The sequence below is a fragment of the Nematolebias whitei genome, chromosome 5 (assembly GCF_014905685.2).
Source record: "Nematolebias whitei isolate Nwh7 chromosome 5, NemWhi1, whole genome shotgun sequence".
Lineage (NCBI taxonomy): Eukaryota > Metazoa > Chordata > Actinopteri > Cyprinodontiformes > Rivulidae > Nematolebias > Nematolebias whitei.
The window spans coordinates 11,092,238-11,108,742 of record NC_056502.1 but is presented as its reverse complement, the minus strand read 5'-3'; the positions used below and the strand labels follow the sequence as shown (position 1 = coordinate 11,108,742).

At 40.6% G+C, this 16,505-nt stretch overlaps 1 protein-coding gene across 1 annotated transcript in view; it reads right to left on the bottom strand.

Annotated features, from left to right (window-relative positions):
• fhl3a (four and a half LIM domains 3a) overlaps positions 1-14,094 on the bottom strand; it is a 39,391-nt gene extending 25,297 nt beyond the window's left edge. The window contains exon 1 of the mRNA XM_037676823.1: positions 13,990-14,094. The gene's annotated coding sequence lies outside the window, so the exon portion shown is untranslated. The remainder of the gene's footprint in view (positions 1-13,989) is intronic.
• Between the last annotated feature and the right edge of the window lie 2,411 nt (positions 14,095-16,505).

The window sequence follows — 16,505 nt, the reverse complement described above, 5'->3', positions numbered from 1 at the left end:
AGATCGCGAACGCACCAATTAAATATGGCGTAGGCAAAAGACAACTCCGTAGAGTAGAGAGTCATTTAGAGTCTACTCTTCACAGCCAAACGAAGACGGATAGACTCTGTTAACTTAGAAAACCAGCTCCTGATGACACTGGACAAAAGGTTCAGAAAGTGACGGGTGACAGAAATGTCAGAGTTTAAGACATGTGCCTGTCTGTTGTTCACAGTGTGTTTGAAAAAGTTTAAACTGTTCTATGCCGGTTCATTTTTGTCTTTCTTTTAACAAACAACATTCCTGCTTTATCTACATTTGTTTACAAAAAAATGGCCTCAGTGTAATTTTTCTATTGTTCGTCTGAGAAATGTGCTTTGAATGAAGCTATTATACAGTAAATGGAACTGAATACCTTCTATTGACAACACAATAAAACATCAATCGGTTAAAACCTAATTAATACTCTGAGTAGTTTTTGAGAAGAATACTTTGTACTTTAACTTAAGTATTTTTATAACGCCAGTACTTTTATTTGTAATTGAGTACAATTTAAGCAGTGTGACAATACTTGTACTTGAGTACAAATTTTCACTACTCTTTCCACCTCTGGATCTTTGTTCAGAAGGCTCGAGCTGAACTTAATTTCTAAATCATTTTTTCCACCTGGTTTCACCTGCAGTTCTGAGTCCAGTCAATCTCACTGTGTGCTCAATGACACAAATTGGTTCTTGCAGATTCCTAGATATTCCCAGGTGAGCTAATGTTGCTGACTCAACATAAGTCAGCCTGACAATAAAGAACCAGACGAAGGTTTTACCGGATGCACAGTCAGCATTCTGGCACACTTGAGCAATAGACAACCAAAACTGTAAGCAGTTGTATATAACGTATTCAGATTTGCAGCTTGTGGTGGCACCTTACCCTTGGATTAATGCCCAGGCAACTTTTTTTTTTCCATTCAACACGCAGACCATCATCCCTAAATATGAATGTTCAGCATGTTGTTATAGACAGGAGGTGGATGCTTCCCTTCATGTGTGCAGAGACCTTTCCTTGATATTACACACTGTAAAATTACTCCTCAGTCTTGACAACGGCTGCACAAATTATCTTTTGCAATCACAGCAGATCAAAATCCCCAGAGAAAATGAGTTTACATGTGAAATTCAGGAGGACCTGCCACGCATCCGTTCGGATGAACATCTCAGAAGTTATTTCCAGTAGATGTAGTGGATTTTTCCCTTCCCCACTCATCTCTATGGCTACTAATAAACAGCGTCCTCAGTGCCTAGGACTATAAACCTTTAGTGGTGATGTTTAGCTCTCATTTTATCCTGCACAACACTGACTGAGGACACAGCCCGGAGTTTTATTGGGGACGTCGAAGCAACATGAAAACTTGCTTGTTTTAAATTTACAGTTTAACAGTAGAGCATACTGCTGCGTACTTTAAATAATCAAACTGTAAATTTCCACAGTGCAAAAGCTAAAGATCTTAAAATAGATGTGTTTGTGTGGTTTGACCTCTGCAACATCCTTCTAAAGCATTTTCCTGTCATCAAAACATTGTGTCTTCTTCCTTTACTCTGCATGTTCATTTCCTGCTTGGGCAATGACCCCTTCCACCAGCATGGGGTTGATAACAACGTCTAAGACATTATGCATTCACACCGAGCTTCTTCCTGTTACCACAAACAGAGTCAGCTCTGGGACTTCTCAAAACGATGGTCTCACACACACACACACACACACGCACGCACACACACAAACGAACACAGTCGCAATGAAAAACAGGCTTATTATGTCTAAACACACAGATACCGTCCCATAGAAAGACCACATCATGGAGACCGAGGCACTAGCAGACAGTTGTAGAAGTTGTCAAACATTGCAAGCACATATACACACACCTGCACGTGTGCACGTCCTCGTAAACATACTTTTAGGGGACTTTGCATTGACTTCCATTCATTTTCTATAGCTTAACCCTAACCCATCTGCACCTTGGTCCTAAACCTTACCCCTAACCCTGCAACAAGACCTCCTTATGTGGACCTGGCTTTGGTCCCCATAAAGAGCAGTTGGTTCCACAATGCATGATTTTTTTGTAAAATTGGTCCCTACAAGGTAATCTGAAACAAAAACGTAAACACATACATTTGTGGATGGTACACACATGGCAGAGGGATCAAACAAAAAATAAACAGCAGTCAAACTGAGGCACTTGAGTGACTTGTGCACTGAAAGCACACACACACACACACACACACACAGTCTCTTTGTGGGGACTTCCTGTCGAGTGTATTTACTTTTTATAGAAATGATCCCTGGCCTTTTTGGTTGCTAAGATGACAGCACTGATAAGATCAAACGATCTGATGGATTTAGGAAACGAGTTTTAAACAAAGTGGTAAGATCCTGGCAACAACAAATAAAAGATGATGCATGGATGATTAACTGAAACCAGACTCAAGAACCTTCAGCCCAGAGGGTGAAAGCTTGGCCTATTTAAGCATCACCGTAATCAGTGGAAGGAGAGATTTAAAGGGAAAAAAATTAAAATCTGTTTTTGCTTATACTCTTCTAGAGATACAATATATTTAATTTTATAAATTTGCTTACTGATGCAAAAAAGCAGGAATAATCCAGGAATAGATATCATATGACCTAGTTTTGTAAAGCAGAGATGCAGCACGGTGGAACAGTAGGTAGAGCTGCTGCCTCTCGGCAAGCAGGTCGCTCCGGTTCAAATCCCGATCCGGGGTCCTTTCTGGGTGAAGTTTGCATGTTCTTTCCGTGCATGCGTGCGTTTTCTCCGGGTACTCCTGTTTCCTCCCACAGGCCAAAAACATGCATGTTAGACTGACTGGTAACTCTAAATTGTCCCTAGGTGTGAGTGATAAAGTGATTGTTTGTCTCTAAGTGTCCCTGTGATGGACTTGCGAGCTGTCCAAGATGTCCCCAGCCTCTCGCACAGTGACTGCTGGACATGGGCACCAGTGACCCCCGCAACCCAAAACAGGAAGAAGTGGGTAAAGATAAAGGATGGGTGGAGATGGAGCATCTCTTTTTCTTTTATTTCGCTCTGCTTTGACCTTCAAATCCTCTGACTAAATAACATTCACCTTGGAAGTCAATACAGCACATTTTCCCCTATAGCTAACCAAATGCACACTGGTGAATTTGGACAGTTTTTGAATTTATATAAATGTGAAAACAATTAGTGACCTAAAATGTTGGAGAACGTCTCGACTCTGAATGCATCAGTCAGGCTGCGAGGCTTCAATGAGCTTCCTTCAAAGGTGTCCATAAATCATGCTGCCGTCCCCCATCACTATCCCACCTAGCTTATTTTTCTCTACCACCCTTTGTATTAGCGGATGTTGTTTATCATTCATGTTTTGAGCTGCTGTATCCATAGAGCAAGCCAAAATAGGAAATGCATGGGAGTTTATTTGTGCAGTGACCTCTCAGAGAGCATGTCATGCTGAAGCAGAATTAACAGAGGAGAGATATAAACATGTGCTGCCCTGAAACCAACTGGTTTTAAAATCTCTACTTATTTGATAAACAATAAATCCCTAGAAGATTTAGCTTGAGTTTATTTTAGTCCAAAAAAAGCTGCAAGTTCAGAGATCCTACAGCTAGTTTTGTTGACTTTGCCCGAGGAGAGCTGCAATCCGTCAGGCCCTTATCTTAGCGTCACACGCTAGGATCTCTTTATCATGCACCCATGCAAAACACCATTCATCTTCCCAACCTAATTCATTACCTGCGATAAAATGCAAAGTACCAGCTGCCGTTGTTAAATGGAGAGACAACGTGAAAACAGGTGCTTTGGTAAATACTGATAGCGTAGCTGAACTACGCTGCTTCCCAATGCGGAGCTGTCTATCTCCTTCAGTCTTTTAACCACAACTCCCATCCTACCTTGTTCCACCTTTTTCCTGCTCCTTTTCTTCTATTTAGGGGAATTGTGGATATGAGGTATTTGGGGGCAGTGCCTGAGCACAAAACAGACACAAACAAAGAGTCTCTGAGGTCACAAGGTTCTCATAGTGAATTTATAAACTCTTCAGTCAAATGAAGTGTAATTGTCTGCACAGCATGGGTTAGTAAGTTTATGTTTTTTGGACTGGATGAATCAAGTGGTACAAAGTATGGTTATAAACTTCAGAGCCATGACACAAGACGTAATGAGAGCAACAATCATCACATCTCATACCAAAGAACGTATTCCTTCCTCTCTTTTCCAGCAGTCATTAAACCTTAGTTTCCATTCACCAGTGTTAAGAAAGCAAGCAGTGGGATGAGGAGTGGGGAGGGGGGTCTTGGGGGTGTGGGGTGGGTGGGTGTTTAAGGGGGCTTGAATACTTCCACGGTGAAGTAATGGTTCTTGTGTCACTGGCCCTCAGCAATGCTTTGCTCACCGTCTGGCCTGTATTTTACCCATTGATCTAATTTCCATCGCCAAAATTGGATGTGGCTCTGTTTGAAGCTGAATGCTCGGGCCCATTAGAGCGTGGACAGGATTGCAAACGCATGGTGGACCTTGGGACAGGTAGAAAAGAAAGAGATATTTATCAGACTCACAAGGAGACTGGAGTAAACAGTACATATAGTTTCAGAGGCATTCAGTTAGGTAGAAAAATGTCTAACTTTGTGTATACAATGGACGAGATGGATAAACAATACCTGCACACAAAAACCAGGCCTTTACACACTATACAAGAATAAAGAGTGGCAATAATGTGCATATATTGGACACATTTTTTAGCGGATATGTCTGAAATCAGAAAAGAGAAGCTAAAAGGCAATAAAATTTAAAGTCAAAACATTAATTTTCATGTGGAAAGTCTGACGATGATTTGTGGTACTTTTTTCATCTGATTTTATTATAGTTATTTAACTTTTGGTGCTGTAAAATATCGGCAGCTTTGCATCAGTCATGCATAAAGGTGGCTGTTTTGATGGTTTTGGAAAATCTAGAAAATGTGACTTTTTAAATTAGGATGAGAAGTAGGAAACTTCCCTGTTTTTCTGGTACATGAGAGTTGGATCTTGGTCTGTTTAAGACTTCCAAAGGCTGTTTAAGAAAACAGCTAACAGACCCCGGTCCATCTGTGCACCTTTACCTCCCACATGATCATCTCTGCACAAGGTTGTTTGGACCAATATATGTTGAAGTTTTGTAGATAAAGCAGGGGATGTTCATCTTCTTTCTGTAGTTCTGATTTACCTTTTGTTCTCTTGTTTATAAGCTGATCATCTCCTTTTTTCGTTCAGGGAATATTTGGCTTTGATCTTGGAGAGCCAATCGCTTTTTAAAAGATTTTCCGCTCATCAGTTTTTGTACTTGAATCCAGAAGTGAAATCGCCAGATAAAACAAATATCTGTTTCTTTACTTCTCCACTGAGGCTCAACTTTACAATCTCTCATCTTCTTTGCTGTTGTTTTCATTATTATTTAGATGTTTTAGCTGATGTGCAAACGTCTAAAGGTTAGAGAAGATGGGCCTGTGATCGGAAAATCGCAGGTTCAACTCCCGGTACCGTCAATATCAAAATGTGGGTGGTAAAGGTGAAACACTCACACCTGCCTCCACCCTCATTTGCCCCACTCGGGGCCCCTGAGCAAGGCCCTTAACCCCCACCATCTGCTCCCATAAAAACAGGTCTCTCTTGAAAATGAGTTCTCGTGAATCAATGAGACTACCTGTATAAATAAAGGGTAAATGAAAAAAAAAAAAAAGTCCAAAACAGATAAATGAATAGAAATATTTAATATTAACTCTTAATTTGCAACTAATAAAATGTATGTATTATGGCTACCTAAATGAGATCAAATGTACACCTGAATTAGAATTTATATAAAGGTAACACGTTTTATTGTCACAAATAAAAATGATTAAACTGAACACAAGAAAAAAAAATTTTTTTAATTATGTCAACAATAAATTTCACAAAAACGCACCTGGTTACTTTTCTTTTACCTCACTTTAAAAACTGGGCAGAATTTGTATATTTACTTGTGCATTAGGAGGATTGAAGCAATGTGAGCTTTGTTAATTCATGTTGTAATTTCGGTAACTGTGGTGGCAGTTAAAAAGAAAACCATCACACAATAAAACTACAAAACAAAATAAGTTCAGCAAACTTGTACATAATGTCTGAATTTGGGCAGAAAATATTCTTAACCTATGAGTTTGAGCTTGTTTATACTTTTAATATTTCTAAAGACTAGAGGTATTTTGGGGAGCATTTAATTTTTTTTAATGGTCTATTTGAGTTTTAAAAACTTGCAGCATCATTGTTACACTAACGATGATTTTCAAAATAGAGCAAAAGCAATTTAAAGTAATTACACTTTAATTGCATAATGCAAGAGTGACATGATGCCTGAGGAACTACAGGAGTCTGCAGACTAATAGAAAAAGATGTGAAAAATGGATACAAGGCTAAGCTAAAAATTGTTTTCAATTATTAGTTTGGTAGATGCTCAAACAGGATTTAACAGCACGTGTATGTGACTCTTTAATATTTTGACCAGTTTCTTTTTTAATTTTACTCAAGAAGCCACAAAAATGCATCTCTCTGCAGCTCGTCCCTCTCATACCTTGGTGTGAGCTCCTCATGGAGGAGTTGACGTCCTTTTATAGACACGCCAAGGACACTTTCTGCCATTTATGGCTTCTCCGAGGTTCTGCACGAGGGCGGGTCAGCATCCAAGGTAAGAGAAGACAGGGAGGCAAAGAGGGCCAGCAAACATCCTGTCCACTTCCTACTCCTTCTCAGATAATGTGGCAGCTTTAAAACCGAGTGCCAAAGCGTGCCTCGGCGATGCCAAGTGCACTCTCGGGCTGCGTGTTTTTAAAAGTGCACGACTGTCACACACAGTTCAATTAAATAACAGGCATAAATCCACACCTCAGTGTATCTAGCAAGTCTGGCTTGTCTCAGCTTGTCTCCGCTGTGGAAACTATTGTCTCTCCCACATAGAGACGAAAGTGAGAGGCTGAGCCACAGCTTGCAAGTGTTCATGCTTGTAAATATTCGTTAGCAAAAGTCATAAAAACAGATGATGGAGAGAGATAAGGAAAGATGTTCTGGGTAAGGAGTCACATTCTTTATCACTTGTTAGTTTCATCACGCAACAGAGCAGGGATTTTTATAGTGTTTACTGTCAGCGATGACGGGGAATGCTCCCTCCAACAGCTGCATACCAAATAAACACTGTCGTACTTCTCACAAACAGGCTAATACGCTTCTAATCCTCACAGTGGTTCCTTCCTGGAAGACAACCGGGCAACATAGAATGCACTCATGCACATTCAGATTAAAAAAATGTGAGCAACCTAATCACTCAAAGTGTTTGACGGCACTTCCTCTGCTGCAATGTCCTGGTTTGAGTTCATTCTTTGCACATGTGGGATCCAGCAGACGTATTTTGGAAGCCGGCTGAGTTGACGTAGAGGCAAACTGAAGTTGCAAACCATTTACAACTCAACTAGAGCAGCAGGGGATGCAGGTGTGGATACAAATGGAACAAACACTGCATATATACACATAGCCGATGTTTAATTGTCCTCTGCAAGCGTGTTGTGGCAGATAAATGCCTTGTTAACAGCCAACTCTCTGTAGGAGTTATGGTGGCATTTTGAGCTTAAGGCATTGTTGCCTTATTTGATACCCACTGTGAACGACTGTTTGGTTAAAGACTGCTTACCACATGCTCTCAAATTATTGCCTAAATAAGTCAGAGTACAGGGAGATCCAATGGCAAAGATGACATCATTGCTAAACAAAAATATTTTGCCCCCTTTTTTGTGGATCAACAGTTACAGCTATATTACAACTGCTATTTACTAAGTGGTATTTCAGAAATATGTTGGTGTGTAGGGGTAACAACCTCAAAAATTTGGCATGCAATTCTCAACAAACCCTGCAATGAGTTAAGCATACAGCAATTTTAACAGTGACATAATTTTAACAGAAGCCACGGTAATTACAGGTCAGAAGAGCAGAGCTTCCCTTAATAGCAAAATAATCCAGCAGAATGTTTATCTTCTATGCCACATATAAAGATGTGGTGTCACATCACAAAGTATAGGCCTTGGTTTCCACTTTGTCATCTTTCTCGGCCGAGCGGAGACGTATCGAGATGGAATAACATCTTCTTTTACCTTGTACTTTGGAGAAAATCACCTCGCTAAACTTTCTCCACTAAGGCCTCCATTACCCATAGGTTATCCTATGATTAGTCACATCCCAACATAACCATTACATTTATTAATATGTTTTACATATTACATTAAAACCGCTACAATTTGTTGACTTTGGAAATTTGTTTTCCACAGAATCCTCTTTTCTCCTTTTCATGTGACTTGCAAAACGTATGTACATTTTTCCAGATATTACCTCATGTTGGTTAAAGGATATTAAGACATTCATTGATTCTACCTTTATTTATACAGATTAATCCCACTGAGCCTTGGGGACTCATTTACAAGAGAGACCTGATTAAGAATTACTAATAATGTAATATAATCAACATTGTGCAAATCTGGGAAAAAGGTGGATCAGAGGTTAGAGAAGGTGGACCTGTGATTGTAAGTTTGTAGCTGAAAGCCGTCCTCAGCCGCCTCAGCCGTCCTCAGACGGCTGAGGCGAGCTGGTCTGGGAAGCTCAGTCCTCACCTCCTTCTACAGGTGTGCAGTGGAGAGCATCCTGTGCTCGAGCATCAATGTGTGGCATGGAGGCTGCACAGCTGCAGAAAGAAAAGCTTTGCAGAGAGTGGTGAAGGCTGCACAGAAATCTGTTGGAATCAGTCTCCCCACCATCACAGACATCTACACCTCCAGATGCAGGAAGAGGGCCACCTGCATCATGAAGGACCCCACCCACCCAGCACACACACTTTTTGCCCCACTCCCCTCAGGAAGGAGGTTAAGGAGCATTAAGTGTAGAACCACTAGACTGAGGAACAGCTTCTACCCTGAGGCTGTTAGACTCATGAATCTCTAACTAGAATAATCACTGTGAAAAACCATATCATGTTGCTGCTGATCTGTTTCATGTTGCTGCTGATCTGTTTCATGTTGATGTGTTCATGCGTGCACATCTGCTCACAGACTCATGTTCATGTTTGTGCTGATGTTCAATGTTTTATGTTATGAGTGCTTAGTGTATATTTAGTTGATGTTTTTCTTAGTTCATATCTTAGATGTCATTACTGTTTTTCTTATACATTTTATTGTTGGATGTAACTGGGACCCTGCGTACATAATTTCGCTCCACCACATGTACCACATGAGGTGCGAATGACAATAAAGAAACTCTGACTCTGACTGACTCTGACTCTGAAAGAAGAAAATAAAATTGACACTGTGCAAATCTAAATAGATTTGGACACTTTCAGGTGCGTTTAGCTCCACCCTGAGCAGAGATATGGAAATAAAAACAGGTTGAACTGGGATCTTGTTCCTGAGAACCAAACGAGGCCGGTTAGACCCATGATGGAAGAGTCTGTAACCGCTGCAAGTTTGCATAACATTCCTGTCATCAGGTCTCGTTAATTTTTTACGTGGCTGAGACCTCGGTTACGTCGCCCTGCCCTCCTTCCCTCAGGCGAGGGTGCAGGAAAACAGTCATGCCTGAATCACGCATTTCTTCAATGCGAGGCGCAACGTGATGATGCAGCAGTGAATCGACGGGATTCCTGCACCCAAACAACATCTGTTACAAGTGAGAGACACTGATAAGGTACATGCTCCGTGGATTTGGCTTGCAGCAAATATATCAGACAGATGTGATGTGGAGTAGACACAGTGAGGCATGGAGGGAGGCAAAACAGCCCTATTCTTTCTTGGCATGTAATTAGTCTGTATTAAACTGTGTAGTTACGAGGCATCTACAGTTCTGCGCTCACTATTTGGTATTTCCTCTAAAACAGTGTTTCCTTTGAGTGCAGCAGGTAAGTGCTGGGTAAAGGCCTGTAATTGTATCTCTAGAGGAACATAATTACCCTATTAGCTGGGAGTCAGTTAGCTTTCACACTATTTGACTGACTACATAAAGTTTGTGTGATCCCAATTTGAACTGGACTGAATACTGAACAGCAAAGTGAGGCAACATGACTGGGTTGTGGAGAAGGGGGACATTATATCCCACTGGGGGAATCAGGTTTCAGGCGTTTACCAACAAAGCATCCATGGAGGAAGTCTTGCGACCCTCACAATAACACCGCAGCACCTGGCTAGCCCCCACACAGGAAATCTGAGGTCACTTCCCCCCTTTCAGGGAATGCAGACACACTACTGCTTCCAGACACGTGCCCCCCACATCCTACTGAGGAGGAAACTGGCTGGACAGCAACCTACAGAAGAAATGCCAAAATTATACATTTATAATTTTAGTTCACCTACTTTTCTGTTAGCGCTACAGCCTGGCTTTGGTGAAAACAGCTGAAAGTTCATTTGACATTCTGAGTGGAATTACAGAAACCATCCCTTCATCCCAGTCTTTGCTGCAAAGACTGGGATTGATCAGGGCGACGCCCACATTGTTTAACCTTTTACAACACAGGCCTTGACAAACTGCATTTGAAACAAGTCTAAGCAGCATCCTAATCTGTGATCAGACTTCACTAATATGATTATGAAGACCTCCTGTTGGAGAGCAGCCTCGGGGAGGGTTTGTAGCGCAAAGTAATAACTCAAGCAACACAACTTGCCCATTCCCCCTCCGCATACCACTTAAAAACAGACACGTCAAAAGAGAGCTGCTTCAACACAAATCCAAAGTCTGCTCCTGAACCACCTGCAAACACTTGACCGCCGAACTCTCCACCATTATCGTTGGCCCAGTTTCAAACGGTGCCAGCGCATAAAAAAACCAGCCACAACCAGTCCGAGTCATTCAGCTGCAAGTCTCACTGCAGTTTAGAACTGGCCAGGCTCCAGCTGCCACGCGGGGCTAACCTTTGGAAAACACTGAGACCTCCGAGGAATGTGACCATGGTCAATGAAACGAAGAGGGAGGAAGAAGGAAAAAAAGCAAACAAATACATTATAGAGCCCGTGGGTTCTGTCAGGGCAAACTTCCCAGCTGCTAAATGGGACAGAATGACAAGCTTTTTGGCTGCCGGGGCTTTATTTCTGCTTGTTCCAGAGACAAGGAGTTTGTGTAAAAATAATGTGACAGTGGTGAGAGTGCAGCAGGATTGCTCAAAGGCCTCCAGGCTGTAAATTCTGAAACTTCACACACAAAAAAAAATAAAAGGGCAGGAGCAACTTCAGCAGTGTCTTCAAGTTCATGTACACATTATTCAAACTTGACAAGGTTCAGTGACGTAAATAAAATAAAGAATAATTAGGTAGTTTTCAGTTTAACCATGAATCACGTGAGTAGATAATATTGTAATGGATTTATAAAGAAATGTCCTGCAGCTGTACAGGTCCATTTACCAGTTCAGTGTTGGTCTACCATATTTTTCGGACTACAAGGCGCACTGGATTATAAGGCACATTAAGTGAAACAAAACAGTCAGATGAGTCAAACTTTATTCAACTCATTCACAATACCACATAAAATCGGTTCGAGGTGTGACTATGGTGTGATATATAGGAGAACACTGAGATCATCCAGTACTTTTCTACTGTCTGTCCCAAAGTCCAACTACAAACGATGGGGTGACTGGGCCTTTTCTGTCGTTGCACCTAGACTCTGGAACCATCTACCTCAGGACTTGCGCTCCATCACTGATATTGAGCATTTTAAGTCTAGACTTAAAACCTTTTTATTCAGGCAGGCTTTTAATACCTAGTAGTTCTTTGGCAATCTTGCTATGTTTAAATAGTTTGTTTTTAATTTTTAACTGTCTGTTTTTGTTATCCTTAATTGTTTGTTTTCAACTTCTGTATTGTGCAACACTTTGTGCACCTTTTGGCTGCTAGAAAGGGCTCTATAAATAAAGTTTGATTGATTGATTGATTGATTGAGGTCCGGAAGCACAACCAGAATTAATACATAAGGCACACCTGATTATAAGGCTCACTATTGATTTTTGAGAAAATTTAAGGATTTTAAGTGCGCCTTATAGTCTGAAAAATACGGTAATCCGCTTACCATTACAGGCAAATGATCATGAACCTGCTTCCAACTGTGTGTTCCTTGTGTCTGTCTGTTAGCAAAATAGCTTAATGAACAGAATGAATGCACCTCTCACAACATAACAACTGAATGTACATCTAAACTGAACCTTCTGAAGTCAACGCAGTTCAAGATGGCTAATCAACTTTGCAAAATACCAAAGAAGTCCCTATAGCTCGGTCAGTTTTACAGATATTGAGCTAAAATCTGTTGTGGTTGTAGCATTTATTCCTAACTAACACTTACCCAAAGCACTAATGGATCACGCCAATTTTTTGCCTCTTACGTAGGCATGAAAACTGGCGGGTGATATGCGTTCCTTCAAGAAATGCTGGTTTTGTTTACTCTGTTTTTAGCTGCAACAGATACATTTTCATCAAGGACCATGCATGCTGTGATGCACCACTGCTGAGAACCAGACTGTTCAAACTGGTGCAGCGGTTATCAAGCAGCTTTTAGGAACCAGTGGAGAGAAACGCAAAACTAAAAAGGAACATGATGGAGGCCGTCAACACCACCTCATATGAGAACGTGTTGCTTCCTGTCTGCTGGATGTGTAACCAGACAACTTCATGATATCAGCTGTTTGTGGTCACGGTAAGTCAGTTTTGTTTGTTTTATTGCCTCAAGGTTTTTCAGTTGCAGTAGATCAGAAACTCTGTTAAAGTGAACATTGATGAAATTTACTGTTTAAAACTTCAAAGAGCAATTTGACAGAATTCTGGGGGCTTTAAAGAGGTTTAGTTTGTAAAATAAAAGCTTCCTTCAGTTTCTTGAGTGTAAAAGTATTGTGAGTACACATAAGGGTCCCCTTTGTGCATCTAAAATCGCTTAATGTCCTTCAAACTACAGCCAAGACAAAACAAGATAGCTTGTATGACAAAATTATCTACTTTGTGCCCTCGTTCCTTATCCTTATTGACAAACCTGAACCCTTTGCCCTCCCTACTGCGCCCACATGAATCAACAAGTGTACCGAAGCATCATCCCGATGATGATGGAAATACAACCTGCACTGCAACGTATTGATGCACGGCCAAAACAGCTCCAGACGCTGCAGCACAGACACACCCATGCAGACACACACTGACTTATCCCACTTCCTCCTGCCAGAGAAAGACAAGTTTAGGCTGAAGAACTCTGCTCACTGAAGTCAGCGTAGCTGGGAGCTTTTATAGCTGTCAAACGTCCAATTTATTACGTTTTTTTTATGCTCACATCTGATCCATCTCTCCACCAAGGTGATGACAAGTTTGGTTTTATATATGGTAATAAATAATAAAGAGCAATAAAAATAAAGATGAACGGGAAAATGAAAAGAATCAAAATACTGTATATGGTCCAGATGAGTTTGATTTTTGAACTTTGCAGAGTTTTCATATATTCTTACACCGTACATATCGTCAATTCATTTACACACAATCTTTAACTGAAAAGCCCAAACTTTCCACATAGAAAGCAGAGAACAGCTCAAAATAATATATTAAATAGGCCTACCGCCTGTTCAACCACTTTTATTACTAATATTAAATGCAAAATAAACACACTTTAAACTTTGCTCTGTCTTGACACTTTTTAGTATTATTTTTTAATATTTATTTTGCTCATAGTTTGTTCAACCATCACTGATTCTTGGAGAAACTTTTTCAGCCTTTTGCAATAAATAACACGTTTATTATTATTTTAAGCAGCCTAAAATATTTCACCAAGCAACTTATAGATACCAGTGTCCCTGAGAATAACAAAAGGTTTGCAGTAGAAATGTAAAAAAAAAAAAAAAAAGGGAGAAAAACCAAGAAAAACAGATGATTAAAATGCTGTTTCTTACCAGGAGGGATGTGTGAAGTGTGAACGCACCTTCCCAACAGTCTGAGTGAAAAATGCAGAAACCGGTTCTGAAATCGGATCTGGGATCAGCTGGCTGGAGGCTCCGAAAACTTTGTTTCTTCTGACTGGAGTCAAACCTCTGAGCCGAAGATGGATACAGATTGCCGGGTACTTTTGTCCTACTACTGAGGAAGTTGCTGGTGAGTCACAAGATCCCGCCTCCCCCACTAAAAAAGAAAAACCCTCCCTCTTTTCTGCAACTTCAAACAGAGAGCAGAGAAACCCAGACAGGAGGATAGATTCCTACAGGGCCCTTTGTCTCCAAAACAAAGGATTTAAACACATTTAGCAGCTCTCTGGGACTTTTCCATCATATCACGTAAAGAAATCAACAAATGTGTCAACGAAAGAAAATGTTTGACTAATTTTTTTAACCATTTTATATAATTGAGACTAATAAATGCAGAATAGAGATTTAGTTATCAGCCTTTAGGCCATTTTGGATCCGCTTTTGAATTTAAAGCAGGTGAATCTTTTTAACGTTAAGCGAACTATAAGTGCCCTTCGCTGGTTTCTGCCCTGACACGACTCAACAGTGCCATGACCTCAGAATGCTTGAACTGACACTTCCCTTCTCCAGCTCTAATGTTTCATTTTTCTGTCATGACTCAACATGTGGGAGTGACGTTGGCCTCGGTTGCAGCTGGTTGCTGTGTGTCACTCAAGAACAGATCAATTGGCTCATTAAAGTTAGTCAGCTGTGCATTATAACACAGTTTTGTTGACAGAAGCACCAACCCATACGATAGCCGTGGTTTATGGGCATGAGAACATTGAAGCATCACGTCTTACTTGTAGAAAACCCTCAGGTTGGAGAAATAAAGTTAAATTCTTTCCAAACAGGCAAGCACAATTCTGAGCAGACCAAAAACCAATACTGTTTTAAAACAACCCTAATCTTAAGGTTTTTGCTTGTGTTCATGATTGTGCACGTTAATGCAACACCTACCGCCCACGCCCTCCTGAAATAAGAGGAATTACAGAGAAACAAAGTGCCCCAGTCTCTTTCTGCTCTTGCAGTTTGTTTTGAAAGGATTAAAAAGTGGAAACTATAGTCCAAGGTGAGCTCAGCTTTACGTTCAGCAGCTCCCTCCATGTTAATCCATAGGACCGGCGAAAATAAGCAGCAGCTGCAGCACATGTCTCTGCACCTGAAACCATCTTATTAGAAGGGTTTTCATATGCAGGACTTGGCTGAGTAACCTTTAATTCATTGTGAGTCCCAAGTGGTGGTGCAGTGGTTGGTGCTGTCGCATCACAAAGAAGGTCACAGGTTCATCTCCTGGCTGGGGCCTTTTTGTGTGGAGGTGCATGTTTTCCCTGAGCACGTGTGCAATGAGTGCTTGATGTGGGCACCAGCTCCCCTGCAACCCTGACTGGAAAAGCAGGTAAAGAAAATAAAAGTATGGAAGTTCCAACGGGACATTTTTAAAGATAAAACACGAAACAAGCAACAACCCTGAATTAAAAACTGGCAGCCAGGTCTCACTGTTCAATGATTTTTCTGTTTTTTTTAAACAGTTTGGTGTAGACAATCGTTGTGCAATATAAATGAGCCCTGCTTGAATAATAAAAACAGAAAAAAAGAAATAGGCAATAGCTGCAAGTTGGTTTTACGCTTGCAGTTGTGGCTGGTTGGTGGGAGTTAGATGGGTCCTGTGGAGCTGGACTTTGGGGTGTGTGGGGTGGGTTCATAGGGAGGTTTAATATTTGATGATAAATTTAACAATTACCAGATAAACTGCAGATTGTTTTGTGCTTAATAAGCTCATCTGCATATTTCATAAACCTTGGCAGGTTTGCATAACTTGAATATTTTGTAGTTTTGGTCAAACTGTCCTAGGCTGCACCGGTAGTGCTACAGCTAGCTGCTGCTGCTGGAATAAGGATTTATTATTCTCAATAAATCTTGTCTTGCTTTAACCCTCAGATCACCAGTCCGGTCAGGAATAAACGGTACTTCTCTAAAATAAGGTTATTCAAACAGCTATTAGGTAAAAAATTACATATCCATAACTTTTCACCTCACTTGCATTTTTATGGCTAATTTCCATTTAATGTAATTTATTTTCTGTCATTTTCCTCTACTAAAAACTGAATTACTTTTGAGAAAATAAATGTTTGATATTTTGAAACTAATTGCATCGAGTTGAATCAAACTTTTATTTCTTCTTCTTCTACCTCTCAGGCCTCCATCTGTAGAAACTATTACATTGTTTGTGTTTACATACAAGTGATTAACTGTAAATAAATAAATAAATACACACACACACACACACACACACACACACACACACACACACACACACACACACACATATATACACACACACACACACATATATATACACACACACACACACACACACACACACACACACACACACACACACACACACACACACATTCATACAGCACTCTCCTACACACACATTCATACAGCACTCTACTACACACACACATTCATACAGCACTCTACTACACAG